The 13,976-nt window shown below is 43.5% G+C and overlaps 1 protein-coding gene and 1 long non-coding RNA gene across 10 annotated transcripts in view; one reads left to right on the top strand and one right to left on the bottom strand.

The window, feature by feature from the left end:
- The window catches only part of Auts2 (activator of transcription and developmental regulator AUTS2), a 1,091,249-nt gene that overhangs the window by 535,728 nt on the left and 541,545 nt on the right, over positions 1–13,976 (bottom strand).
- Positions 7,990–13,976, top strand: part of LOC134481283 (uncharacterized) — a 29,095-nt gene continuing 23,108 nt past the window's right edge. The window contains exon 1 of the long non-coding RNA XR_010056752.1: positions 7,990–8,133. This is a non-coding gene — a long non-coding RNA (uncharacterized LOC134481283). The remainder of the gene's footprint in view (positions 8,134–13,976) is intronic.

Raw genomic sequence — 13,976 nt, 5'->3', positions numbered from 1 at the left:
ACAAGGCCTTTCCACCTGTATGTCAGAAGCCTCCCTCACAAGTCCCAGGCCGCACCCACACTCTATTTCTATCAGAAAACGTCTGTTGGATTTAATTTAGTGATTTCTTAGTAAAGAACACTTCATCTTTCTTTAAGGAAAAAGAAAAAGAAAGGCCAGCCCAGATAGTACATGCCTATAATCTCTGAAGTTGGGTAATAGAGGAAACGCCATTAAAACTTCCAGGCCAGCCTGGACTACATGACACCCTGTCTCAAAAAGGCAAAGATTAATTAATTAAACATTAAACCCATGGGGTTGTGTGTGTGTGTGTGGTACAACTCAGTGTGCTAGCACGTACATGTCACATTAGTTACTTTCTAATGCTGTACTTAAAGTATCATAACCAGAACAATTTATAATAGAAAATCTTAACTGGGTTTATGGTTACAGAGGGTTCGAATCCATGACGGTACAGTAAAGGCGTGACACCAGGAACAGTTGAGAGCTTGCATCTGAAAATCCTCAAAAGGAGGCTGACTTCCAACATCTGGCCCCAGGACACACCTTCACAAATAAGGCCACACTTCCTAATCCTTCAACCAACTGAGGACCAAGTATTCCAATGTACGAGCCTCTGGGGGCCACTGTCATTCAAACCAACATGCAAAACAGAGACCAAAGTCAGATGCTGGGTGTACTGCTCTCTCTCTATCTCCACCAGCCTTATTTCCTGCAGACAGGATCTGGAACTAGCCTGATGACCATTACGCCCCAGTGGCACTCCTATAATCAACCCCTACAACGCCGTGGTTATCGGCACATAAACCACGAGTGTAGACTTCACATTGCTCTGAATGCAGATCCACAGGCATGAATAGGAAGCATTACCAGCCACTGCACCATCTTCCTCACGCCAACATGAGAGTTTGTAGAACGACAATTTGGAACTATCATGATTAAAAAAAAAACAGCTCTGATTTAAAAAAAAAAAAGGAGGGGAGGGTTGTGACTGGGGGAGCTGTGTAAAGGAAAGAAAATGACAAGAGGCAAGGAGGAGAGAACAGAGGAACGAAAAGGGTACGGTCTTCATGTCTGGGGTGAGAGAAATCCTTGTGCTTCTCCGTTAGTAATGCTAACACGGTCTGGCATGCCTGGGAGTAAATCGATACTAAGTGCAGTCCAGGAGAGACTGCCATCTTACATGAAGCTCTGGCTGCAAAACAGACACAAAAGACACGGGATACTCTCCGAGGTCCTCAACAGGGATAATCTCCATGCCTGGAAGCTCCTCTGACATTGACTTTTGCTGCCTCCTGGCCCCTTCTGTACCGATTCCAGCTGCTTCCCCTTCCTCCACTTGCTAATCTCTTTGTCCCCCTCATCCTTCTTACCCCTCACCTCTCTTTTGTGCTTTGTCTTTTCTTGTTCTTCAACTCCTCTTCTCTTTCCTACGCCCCTCTCCCCACTCTCCCTCCCCCTCCCCCCTCCTCCTTTCAGAGGCACATCAAGGTGTCAGAGATGAACCTCCACCCCCCACCCCCGCCCAAGTATTCAGAATAGGGATGAATCCCAGGCTAGCCCCAGGACAATGAACACAATGAGTATGTGTAAGATAGAGTTTATAAGGATCTGAGCTGGGCTCTCAAGGGACCCAGGCAGAAGACTTCAAATGTTGCTGCACTTGGGAAGTGGACACTGGTTTCCTGATTAGATCCTATCACAACTATTTCAACTGTTTCCTTTCTTCTCCCACTCACCTCTGCCTCTGGCAGCAGACACATACATAAAGGAAATGACAAGGGACCCTCTCAACCCAGCCTTGTCCCTTCCAGAAGTGTCCTTTAGAGCCATGAAACCACTAAGGCTTTTGAATTTAGATAACTTTTATGGTCAAGGCTAAAAAATACTTTGCTGGGTAATAGGAAATGCCATCTGGAACCCACTGGGCAGTCATAATTTCCATGTATAAATAGAAAATATAAAGAGGACGTCTTATCTGGGTGATTTAATACGTCTCTGCTTATTACTGTCTTCAAAGTGCCTTTTGCACAAATCTGATTTCGACTGTGCAATAAAGATTCATTATCCCTTTACATAGCAGCCTTTCTATTTCTGTGCAGGATCTAATTAGGAGAATACCGACTATTCTACAAACAGATGCTAATCGTGGAGTGGAAACACTTTCATTTTACAGAGAAGACAGTGCTGAAATTTTACTAAAAAAAAAAAAAGCCACATCTGCATATAGAACAGAGAGTGGGAAGAGAATGGGGTGAGAGGGTAGCTGGCTATTCTTTAGTCTTGACAATAAGCCAGTATTGCTGCAAATAGCCAGAAAATTACTATAAAGTTGGAGTGAGGGAGAAGGTGCATAATTCAGTCTCTACACCTTAATGTAATGTTATATTCCTGTGCGTTAGCTTTTCACTTTTAAAAATCATGTCCGCCATTTTCTTTCTGCTGGCCTAATGCAAGCATCATTATGGCTATAACACAGAAGAGGTGTTATACTAAACAATGCCAGGATTAAAACAACGCCCCCTTTACCTTTTAGAAAAACAGAGCTACATACACGGCTGTAAGGTATCATGAAGAAATGATACTAAAATGACCAAAAAGACCAGCTGCAAGAGGTACAGTGGTTAGAGGGTCATACTTGGTCTCATTATGGGCACGACTGAGAAGCAATTTAGAGATGTGCATATACTTAGTGAACAATTCTTGTACTATGGTCCAGAGTACATGTACTCATTTATGACCCGCATTTCTCCTCTGCCATTTGCTTCCGCTTTTCAACCTGGTTTCCTGAGGACCAAGGAGGGATTGCCACCCTCTGTAAGTAGGGTAGCCTTTTCCCCATTTTCTTCTTGCACAGTCTAGAACATCCCACAGCTTGACCTTCTGAAGAATTCCCACCTGGACATCTTCTAAATGCACACGTACTGTCTTTTCTTTGTTACCAATTGACATTTCGTTCATGAATTTATCAAAATAAAACAAATGACTCCCTACTTTCCACCATACAAATCCAGATTCAAGCACGTGGTCTGACTGAATTTCCAAATAGGCCACCCCCCCTTACCCCCAAAGTACACCCTCCTACTGTTGAGGGATGGTTTTGTGAACGGTGTAACCACATACTGATTGCTGTGCGCAGAGATCTGGTTTCAGACCCGACTTGGGCACTGTCGTGGTTTTTGGGGCATCTCCCGGCTCAATGATATGTAAAGACTGTTTTCCATCGCCTCTGATTAGTTAGTAAAAGAGCTGATCGGCCAGTTAGCTGGGAAGAAGCAGGGCTTCCAGTCCCAGTCAAGGGGACAGAAGGAAAGAAGAGAAGGAAAGAAGGAGAAGAACCAGGAGAACTTGCGATGAGGCCATGATGAGGAAGAAAGGCCATGAGGACAAACATGGACCAGACTGAACGAGGGCAAGGCTGAGATGCAGGCCAAGGACCACATCTGGGAAGTAGGTAGCCATAGAGGGGTAGAATAGCTCAGGACCTGCTCAGCATAGTGCCTGCAGCTTATTAATAAAGACACCTGGCAGGCCTCTGTGTCATGCATTTGGAAACTGAAATGGGGTAGACCGGGCACCGAAATGCCCTGTCATTCCACAGTAGTAAAAGGAGTGAAGAAAAGCTCCAGGAATTAAGTTTCTACACAACGCCACAGGGATAACTAAGAATGTTAACCTGTAAACTGCAGCATACTCAGCTACACATGTAGGAAGTGAGGCTACACTTCGAACTCACTGTGCTCTGACTCTAACACCTATACTCTGTATTTTTAAAGGTTTGTTTATATTTAGTATGTATACGGGTATGTAAGGATACCATAGGGGTCAGGAGGAGGGGTTGGATCCCGTGCAATTGGAGTCACAAAAGGTTTTGAGCCACCAATGTGATGCACAGAATCAAACCTGGGTCCTTTGGAAGAGGGGCCAGTGTTCTGAATGACTAAACAATCTCTCCCACTTTATGTACCACAAATGTTCCCGTTCTTGTGATAACACTGGGAAATAAGCTCATTATTATATCTTATTTATTATTGTTGGTGTCTTGCTTCTTCACAGTTCTACCAAGAAAAGCAAAGGGAAAATTTTATTGTAGAAGTTTTTCCTCACGGCTCCAGATTTGGTAGGTTCCCATAAACTATAGGAACCCTAAGTAGACCGTAAGAGAAAGGACAATCAGTCCTGACACACAGAAGAGAAGGAAGACGTCACCAAGACACAGAATACTGGTATCTTCTCTGTAGTGGTCTGAATAAGTATGTTCCCCATAGACTCGTATGTTTGAATGCCTGGTCTATAAGGAGTGTCACTGTTAGAGGAGGTATGGCCTTGTTAGAGAAAGTGTGTCACTGTAAAGGCTTTGAGGTCTCACATGCTCAAACCACACCCAGTGTGACCCATGGTACCTTCTGCTGCCTGTGGATCAAGGTGTAGAACTCCCAGCTCTTTCTCTAGCACCATGTCAGCCCGCCATGATAGTGGAATTGAAATTGTAGGCCACCTCCAGTGACATTTTTTCCTTTGTTCTCATTATCTTCGTGTCTCTTCATAGCAACAGAAACCCTAACTAAGACACCACCCCTTTTCAGACAATCCAAAATAACCCTTGCTCCTAGGCACCCAAGATGAACACCTGGCCCCGGCGAACAGTTGATGACACAACACGAGGAAATCAACCGAATTTTGAAGATCTTGAAAGAACAAAGCCTTCACTAATGACATTTTAATGAGGAAATACATAGGCTAATTACTGTAATCTGGCTGGTCTATTAAAAGCCTACACCAAAGAGAGGAGCATATCTGCTGATTCAGGACTTACTGAGAGGTTTCCTTTTTAGTTTTAATCACTAGAGGGAAGGAAAAATAAGGAAGCCACACTTCAAGGTCCAGATCTATGCTCAGATCTGAGGGGGGGGGGAGGATTCAAGAAGAACAATCAGGGCAAGATGACAGCTCTTCCAGTGAGCGTCTCCCCAAATCCCAGACTGACGACATAGTAGTTCAGAGGCCTGAGTGAACTACTTAAGGAGGCAAAAGCTGCTTGAATGGCTTTAAAGCAAGGGACAGCTTAGGTCTTGGAAGATGCTGCCCTGCCAATACCCTTCATGGCAGCCTCCATAGAGTATGTATTACTCCAGAACGCTGCTGCCTTAATGGCGGCAGGAAAACCATCACCTCTCTGTCATTAACCTAAGAACCGCGTTATTTTATTTTGATGTTACTGTTTTCTAAATATTTTATATTACATTTTACTTCTGTGTGTGTGTGTGTGTGTGTGTGTGTGGGAGAGAGAGAGAGAGAGAGAGAGAGAGAGAGAGAGAGAGAGAGAGATTGATTCTGAAAATTGAACATGAGTCCTCATGCTTGCATAGCAAGCACTTTCCCAATTGAGCCATAGACTGGAGCCCAAGGTCACTTTCTTAGGAGGTTGATAAATCTCATATGTGGTAGTGGAATGTTACACCATTTTTTCCCCACTGTGTTTTTATTTATACGCTTGTATTTGTTAAAGAACAAAGGACAAACAATAACATAAAAATATAGAAAAAGATAGTAAGGTAATAGTCTACGCATCCTAATGTAGACATCCTAATGTCTCCTGTCCAGGTCAGGCCCAAGTCTGTCCTAACTAATATCTACCCACATAGATACACAAGAAAGTCTGCATTTCCAACTGTGAAATACATTAGGAAATGACAGTAGGCAGTAGTCATGAAAAACCATCTGAACGAAAGCCGGTGTGCATAATGGTGGTGAAATAACACTGGTCAAGGGACCCAGGAGAACAGCTCTAAAGCCAATTAATTAACCATATGTCCAACAGCAAGTCGCCTAACTTCCTAGATCCCAGGTTTCTCCTCTGCAAATTAGGGGTCCAGAACAGATGGCCTTTAAGGTTCATTATACTGAACCTAATACTCCAATTCTTCCTCTAGCAGATATCCAGTTCAATTTTATAGTGTTTAAAACCCAGCGTAGAAGCCACCTCACTCAAGAAGTCTTCCCTGATACAGCTAACAAGAACACAGTTGCCTGTGCTGCCTGGTATGATCCAGGAAAAGGTTCGAGTTCAAAACGTCAGGACACATCTCTTTGGCCTTGGAGACGTCACTTAAGATAACTGACCTTCGATTTCCTAAAGATTCAGGTGAAAACTAGCACAAGTAGCAGCTCATTCTTGTTAACTCAGAAGGCAATTAGGCTGGAAAGATGGCTTGCTCCTCTACAGGAGGAACTGAATGGCTTTCTAGTACCCAACTGAGGTGGTCTGCAACCAGGTGTAAGCCCAGCTTCAGGGGATGCGACTCTGAGGGCATTTACACTCAAATGCACATACCCACCCATCAGCACACACACATACATGTATGTAACTTAAATACAAACCTTTAAATCTTTTACGACTAAGCTAACCCTGGGTGTTTCTCCTATTGTACAGAGCAACCTATTTTTTTTTTTTTTTTTTGCCTTCTCACCCCTCTCTACTCTTTTTGCGTCCCCACCACAGACAAAGTAAAGACGAAGCAGAATGGATTCCTATGAAAGAAGCTGGCTGTGTTCCTCGACTCATGTGTTTCATAGAGCTGCTAAGGGACTACACTAGGTCTCTCCACCCCACAGTCCTCCAAACATCCAGGCAAGTCATCTGGCACTAGCTGAGCACAAGTTTCCCCTGAAGAGTTAACTAAGAAAGCCCATTAATAATTCCAAAACTGTAACGGGGAAAGCTTAGGTTTGTTCAAACTGCAGTACTATTCTCTTACAGGATGAGACCAGGGGTGTCGTCATTTTCTATCAATTAGCAGAAAGTGTTTAGAAAATAACTAGTGAAAAGCAGCATAATAATAACTGGTATTTGCGCATGTGTGTACATCTGTGCATGTGTGTAAATATGGACCAATGTACATAAGTTAGTACATATACAAAAATGAAAAAAAAAAAAAAAACCCTAGCATTAGCACAGTGGCGCAACAAGTAAAAATAACGGGTGCATATATGTGTGCCAAATAGAAGAATTTTCAATTACATATCCCTCTGCTCTAATTTTTATGTGAGAACTGATGTACAAAGAAGGGGTAACACAACAAACAGCAAACAAAATAGGTTCTGTCCCCCGTGGAACAAATGTGTATGAGCATGTCTCTTTAGGTACACAAAAAGAGTTACCTTAAGTCATGTCACATAGAAGCGTATTAATTTCCAACATGGTATTCTTTTATCCTTCACTCAGTGTATCAGTCATAATGACTACTTCACATATGCTAAGTGTAAAGAAAACCTTTTATTCTTTTTGAGACAGGGTCTAATATAGCACATGCTAGTCTCACGCCCTCTCTATAGTTGAGCATAACGCCGCACTTCTCATCCTCCAGAGTGATGGGATTACAGATACACACCATCACACCCAATTGACATGTCAGACACAAGTAGTCTACCAACTGAGCTGCACACTTAAAAACGTCAACCTCATGAGAGAGCAGCACAGTCAATTCACCAGCTAAGAGCTCTAGACACTCTCACGAAGGAGAGAGAGGTTCAGTTCCCAACCCCCATGTCAGACCAGGCAGTTCATAACTCGAGCTCCAGGGGCCTTAACATCTAACTGCAGTCACGTACACGTTTACAAACACACAAAGGCATACACATAACTAAAATAACATACAACCTCCCGAGGTGAGAATACAAGAACTATGAGGACCTTTAATCTGTTATCCTAGCAGATTTGCTGACCTCAAAAGATAAATAGGAAACTTCACCCAGACACCTGAGCTATTGGTTGTAATCAATGGAGGACCATGAAAAAAGAAGTTTGATTCTGAAAGCCTCCTGGAGGAAGTCAAACTTATCCGCACTGCATATTTTAACTCATTCCTGTGCAGTGGAACCCACGGAAGGCTGTTGTACTTAAGGACCTAGTCTGTGCATAGCAATACATACACACACATCCCTGTAGACTCTGCCGTAACTAATCAGATCTCAATTATTTCTATTCAGCTGCTCCAACCAAAGACCCAGAAGACTAGAGAGCAACAAGGTGTACGAGACCATGATGTGCCCTGAATCCTTCCTGAGCTGCACAAAATTTAATTACATCCATTGTATTTAGTATTCAAAATATACTGGCAGCCCATCTATTCGGTGAGAAACTTCCTACCGTTCCATTCCTTGTAGCTTTTATGCTAAAAGTGTATGTATGTGTTGGGGAGTGTACGCCCTTCCCCTGGTCCCCGACAAGGAGATGTGAGGCCATGGAAGCTCCGTTGATTTCCCAAGCCCAATTATTTTATTGTGTAACGCCCTCCTCAACAGCGTACCTGCTACCTAGGGATGGGGGATGCCTAAACACTGTGTACTTAATGGAGTCCCTAAGCTGCCTCAGTTTCATTGCTTGTACCTAACAGGCTGTGATTCCCGCCTGCAAATATGTCAGGGCTCGCTCTTCTCTCACTCTGCACCTTTGCTGCAGACAAATTGGGGTGGGGGTGGGGGGGCAACAGTGATGAACGGGCCTGATGATGAGTCCTGCCGCCACAGCTCCATTACGCCTCAGGACTGTCTTACTTAAGAGCGACGCTGCCTCATTAATCCAATTCAGGTGTTTCTTTTATCCACATAATGGCAACAAGAGGTTTCCTTATTTCTGTGGGCAGCACTGAATAGCAGGAACCCGCATACTTTGCAGTAGTTAACAGGCAGGCAGACAGACTCCTCGAAAGACTTCGGAAATTGACTGCCCAGAGAATATTTTGGGATAGAAAGTACAGTAGGAAGGCAAGAATTGAAGGAAGGCAGGAAGGGAGGGAGGGAGGGAGGGAGGGAGGGAGGGAGGGAGGAAGACTTTGGGATAGGTTGTGACAGGTTAAAGACAAACTTTTAAGAATTCTCCAGTTTTCTCCCATCATTTTGCGTGGGTTTACTTCTGTTCTGACTTGGGTTTCAGTGTTGAAAATGATTCTGATTTCCAAGACATTACTGTATCAGAGCGCCCATTTAACTTTCCCACGCAGGCGAACACTATCGGCGGCCCGTCTTCTTCTTATATTCAGCACTCACGTTAACGATCATGTCTAATTGATCTTTTCCCAATAATTAAAGCCCTAGGGGAACATGGCCTTCGTAAAAACTTCTACCATTCTGCATTCAAACTTCTTCCAGAAGTAGCAGTTACTTTAGGACAGTCATCCTGCCATTTTGCAGAGGCATACGAAAATGGGAACTTCAAGAAAACACAGACGCGGGGATACAACCCCCAAAACAGAGGTATCAAGCTTCCCTCTACAATATGAGGAAGAACTGGCGGCATTTATATGAGCAGGTGTCAAAGCTAGCTAACATCAAGAGGTTTTCTTCTTAAGGCCAAAACCCAGAAGACACACTTTTGACATTTAGCTCCAGGTGTCGGGAGGGAAAATATCTGGGTCCATGTGCTAATGAAGTTCCCATATTCTTGAAAGAATTAACAAATGAGGAATCTCTAAGACCATCACTCTAGTCCTCAGTACACACACTCCAGGGCCTCACCTTGACCTTGACCAGACTTTAGACCTTCTATAATGGGTAGTTTTAACTGACCACCTTCTTACAGTTGAGATTAACCAAGGAGGAGGTTTCGATGAAGGGCTCTCTAGACAGATGAGCTGAGGCAGGTCTATAAGGAGTTGTCTAATCGCCTTATCACCTGTGAGGAGATCCAGGCCACTGTGGCCCATGGTCTCTGGCTTTGGGATGTAGATAAGAGTGGAGAGAGCTAGCTGAGGATGAATACATACATTTCTCTCAGCTGTTGAGTGGGAATGTGATATGATTAGCTGCATCCAGCTTCTACGGCTGTGCCGTCCCCACCACGATAGATGGTGACCTGGAATTGGGAGCCTAAATAAATACTATCCTCCCTGGGTCACTTTTTACCAGGGTGCTTTTAATCACAGAACAAACTCTAAACTAGGATATAATCTTCAACAATTTCAGTATTTCTGGACTAAACTCGGGCCATAGCTTATTTCAAAGGTATAAGGAGTGGGGGAAAAAGACTATGGAAACATCCTTCTGTCCGATCACGCTTACCATTTACCCAGGCTATAACCTGTACCAGCGTTCTGTAGGACAGTCAAGGAGCTTATTAAATCAAGGGCAAAGCAGGAGAAAGAGCTTTAGATACTAGAAGAGAGAGGAGGACGCCCAAGAACTGAATTCATTATGTAAAATTCTGCACTGAGAACAGAGAAATTGTAAAACTATTTGAGAACATGATAAAAGATGATTAAGGTAAATTCTAGGCTGGGTCTGAGATTTAAATAACCCTGACAGCAGGTTACACGATTCACTGCACTCTCTTCCCCAGAGGCGAACCTGTCTGCAGGATCAGGGCCTGGTGCCTGCCAGCTTCATCACAGTGTCAGATAGTGCTAAGGGGCGAGTTTCATCTGAACAGTGCCCTCTATAGGGTTTAATGGAGCCTTACAATCGAATTTTTGGGTAAAATGCTCATGACTTGGGCTCTGAAGTCAGATTGTTCTTAAGTCCCAGTCTGTGGCTACTGGGTGTATTTCGGGGACTGAGTTCATCTCTTTAAAACTGCCGAATGAGGGAGGAAACTTGTAAAATAAGGGTGCTACCTACTGGGTAGGAGAGAGCATTCAATACAGTATGCACTGTGCTAGGTGCACTGCAAGCTCACATCAGCCTCGAATAGGACTCAAGCTTAAGGGCCAACTCCGGAGGCCTGGGACAAAGGTATGAACATGGGAACCTGGAATGAATAGCTAGCACCTCTAAAAATAGAGTCACAAAAGTGACCTAGGGAGGCAGAGACGGGAGGATTGCTGGAACTTCCTGGACAAACACAATGGCTGAATACATGCTCCAGCCTCAGGGAGAGACCAAGTCACACATAAAAACTGAAGTGGATGGACAAGCAACACGGCTCAACACGTAAGGGTTCCTATTGGCAAACCTGAGGTTCTGAGAGCAATCCTCAAAACTCGTATAGTGGAAGAAGAGAACTTGTTGTCTAGTCATCCCGTGCATAAAGTGCCAGTACAGGTAACTGAAACTGTACAGTGAGATAGACATTAACTGAGAGAGCCACCCAGCATCAACCCCTTATGTGAACATGCGGGGGGAATATGCATGCACACGCGCGCACACACACACACACGCACACACACACACACACACACACGCACACACCATATAATACAAATCTGCCTGCACCTTTTCCTCATTCACTCACAACATTTATTATATATAAGCATAGAGAAGCTCAGATATATTTAACTATTGCTTTCAAAGCAGTTTCCCCCCATGGAAAAGTGCAAGTACACAGTTGTGGGAGGATGCGGCACTGACAAAGACTCACTATATACTACTTGATCCTCTGAGGTCTGGATACAGCCAGGCTTGGTCCCCCGATGAATGAGGAAAACTCACGGGTGCCTAGCTGTGAGGACCACCATGTTCTCATCGATAGGGCTGGTGACGGTCCCAGCGTTTGCTCATACTAGCTTTCCTGACTACCGTTACTATCTATCCGAGGGCTGCTTTCTTTAAACTCAGGCCTTGCCTGCCATTGCCTGAGGGCCTGAACGCAAAGAAGAAAAATGAGAATGAATGTCAAGAGCCTCCCTTCTCCACCCTCTCTCTTCCCCACCCCATGCCACTCTCTGAAGTACAGCTGCATCTGCCTGTCTTTTTAAAACCTCAGCAGTCTTGGTGGAGGTGGGGTCTGAAGGGTTCCTTCACGCCTCTTAGTTTTCACAACTTGCTGTGTGACATATCCCCACCAGTAAGGAGTTCCCCCCCTTTTGCTGACAAGTGAGAAATTAGAGTTTAAACATGCTAAAGGTAATTAGTGCCAGAGCCTCCTTAAGGTCCCTGGTTCATCTCGGGGAGCTTGGTAAGGTGGCAGCTTTTATGCTATGTCTGGTTGAGTACTGCGGTCTCTCTTTGCAGCTTCTCACTTTCAGCATCTGTGCTAAGTTAGTGTAACTTTCCAATTAGGCTGCTATTAAATACAGACTTTGTTTGCTCAAGGTTTATCGCAAGTGACTGGGAAGAAAGGCCATGAAACTTTCATTTCGAGCATTTGCAGCCGCACACTCAAAAATCAATATTCTGTTTGTCGGAATTAGAAAGCACGCACTGAATTCATACATTTCTCAATAAACTTTATTAAGGACAGGGATGCTCCCCACCCCATGCTATCAATAAGAAGAGGCTGTCTTGTAGAGGGAAAGAACAACACCTGGTATTTTAATAAGCTATGATTTGGTACTTTTACATTTATTTTATTTGTGTGTGTGTGTGTGTGTGTGTGTGTGTGTGTGTGTGTGTGTTTTTCCCTGTGTGTGTCCATGTACTTGGGGAGCAGCAGTTATAGGCATTTCTGAGCCAGGCATCTTGAGTGTAGGAGGATTGAACGTTGGTCTCTGTAAATAGGACTTAAATGTTGAGCCATCTCTCCCAGCACTATTACTGAGCACTTTAAGATATTTTCACCAGATCTTTTTAAGCAGACTTAGGGTAAGGCTTCACTGGTCTAGTTTTTCTTTTATGAGGGAGACACAGTGATGTAGAACTCAGGATTTGCGACATCAGATGACTTAACAGTTAAGGTAAGGAATTAGTTTCAAATCCAAGTATTATCAATGACTTTTTTTGTGCCTCATACACATGTGTACTCACGCGCGCGCGCACACACACACACACACACACACACACACACACACTTACATATAAATATGAATACACAGTCTATAAAATTAAACTAGCTGAACTAAAATAGTTACTGATTGGAAAAAACTTGCCACTAATATTATAATTTAATAAACCAAGGCACTTGGTTCTCAACTATACGAGAGTTGATTTTTGCAACACATGCCTAGAAAATAGGATAGGAAAAAAAACTGCCATTCTGGTATATAAACAGAGATGTCCACTTGCATCCCTTGGGTTTGCCTCTTCTGGAGAGTAGTCAATCGCATTACCTGACCAGCACATATACTGTGCCATTGTGTCATAAATATCAAAATGCAGTGTTAACAGAGCTTCCTAAGCATCCTTGGTACATTATACTTAAGTTCAGTGTTTGAAAAACACACTGTACAGAGAACTCTGGAACCAGGAAACATTCATTTCAGTTACACTTTACTTACACTGTTCTTAGATTTTACAGTTGGCCCTCATTACACTTTTCTCACTGTCATAAAATACCTTGACAAGGCAACTTCAAGAAAGAAAGAGTTTAGTTTAGCTCATAACTCCAAGTTACCATTCATCAGAGCAGGGAGATAAGCAGGAGCTTGAGGTATCTGATGATGTCATACTGGCAGGAGAAAAGAAATGAATGGCTATATGCTCACCTGCTTGCTTGTGTTAACCTTGACTTGTCCACTGACACCGTCCGTGACTCCCTTGCCTAGGGAATGGTGCAGTCCACAGTGGGCTGAGTCCTCCTACATCCATTAAATCACCATCGCATGTGATTCAGTTAAAATTACACATCACATCAATATTTTTAACCAAAAACATGAAAAGCTACACAAAGTATGACATGGGTACATGTTCTATACAACTGTGGTTGCAAAGCTCACCTTTATTCTGACCATTGCAAGGAGATTAGAAAATCCTGTACAGAACAAATTCTATAGGAAGCTGGAGTCGCTGGTAACACTAAAAATGTAATGTAAGCTTAAAGACAATTCACATATCAGGAAAAAGAAAAATGTTTTAAAATGGGGTCACCCAGGGAAAACGCATGCTGGCTTGTTAAAATCTGTCAATAGCAGGCTTCTTGACCGATCACATTTCCTCAGATTCTGGCCAATTTTCAGCCATCTTTATAAAATTCTAACTCTATGTGGCCGTCCTGGTTACATACAGGAGGAGCTAGAGAACCAGAGGCTGGGGAAAGTTAACTGGAAGTTCTATCTACACAGCTATGGGGATCCATCATCCATGCTGAGTAAAAACCTTTTAAGGGT

The sequence above is a fragment of the Rattus norvegicus genome, chromosome 12 (assembly GCF_036323735.1).
Source record: "Rattus norvegicus strain BN/NHsdMcwi chromosome 12, GRCr8, whole genome shotgun sequence".
NCBI lineage: Eukaryota > Metazoa > Chordata > Mammalia > Rodentia > Muridae > Rattus > Rattus norvegicus.
This window is presented reverse-complemented; position numbering and strand designations above follow the sequence as displayed.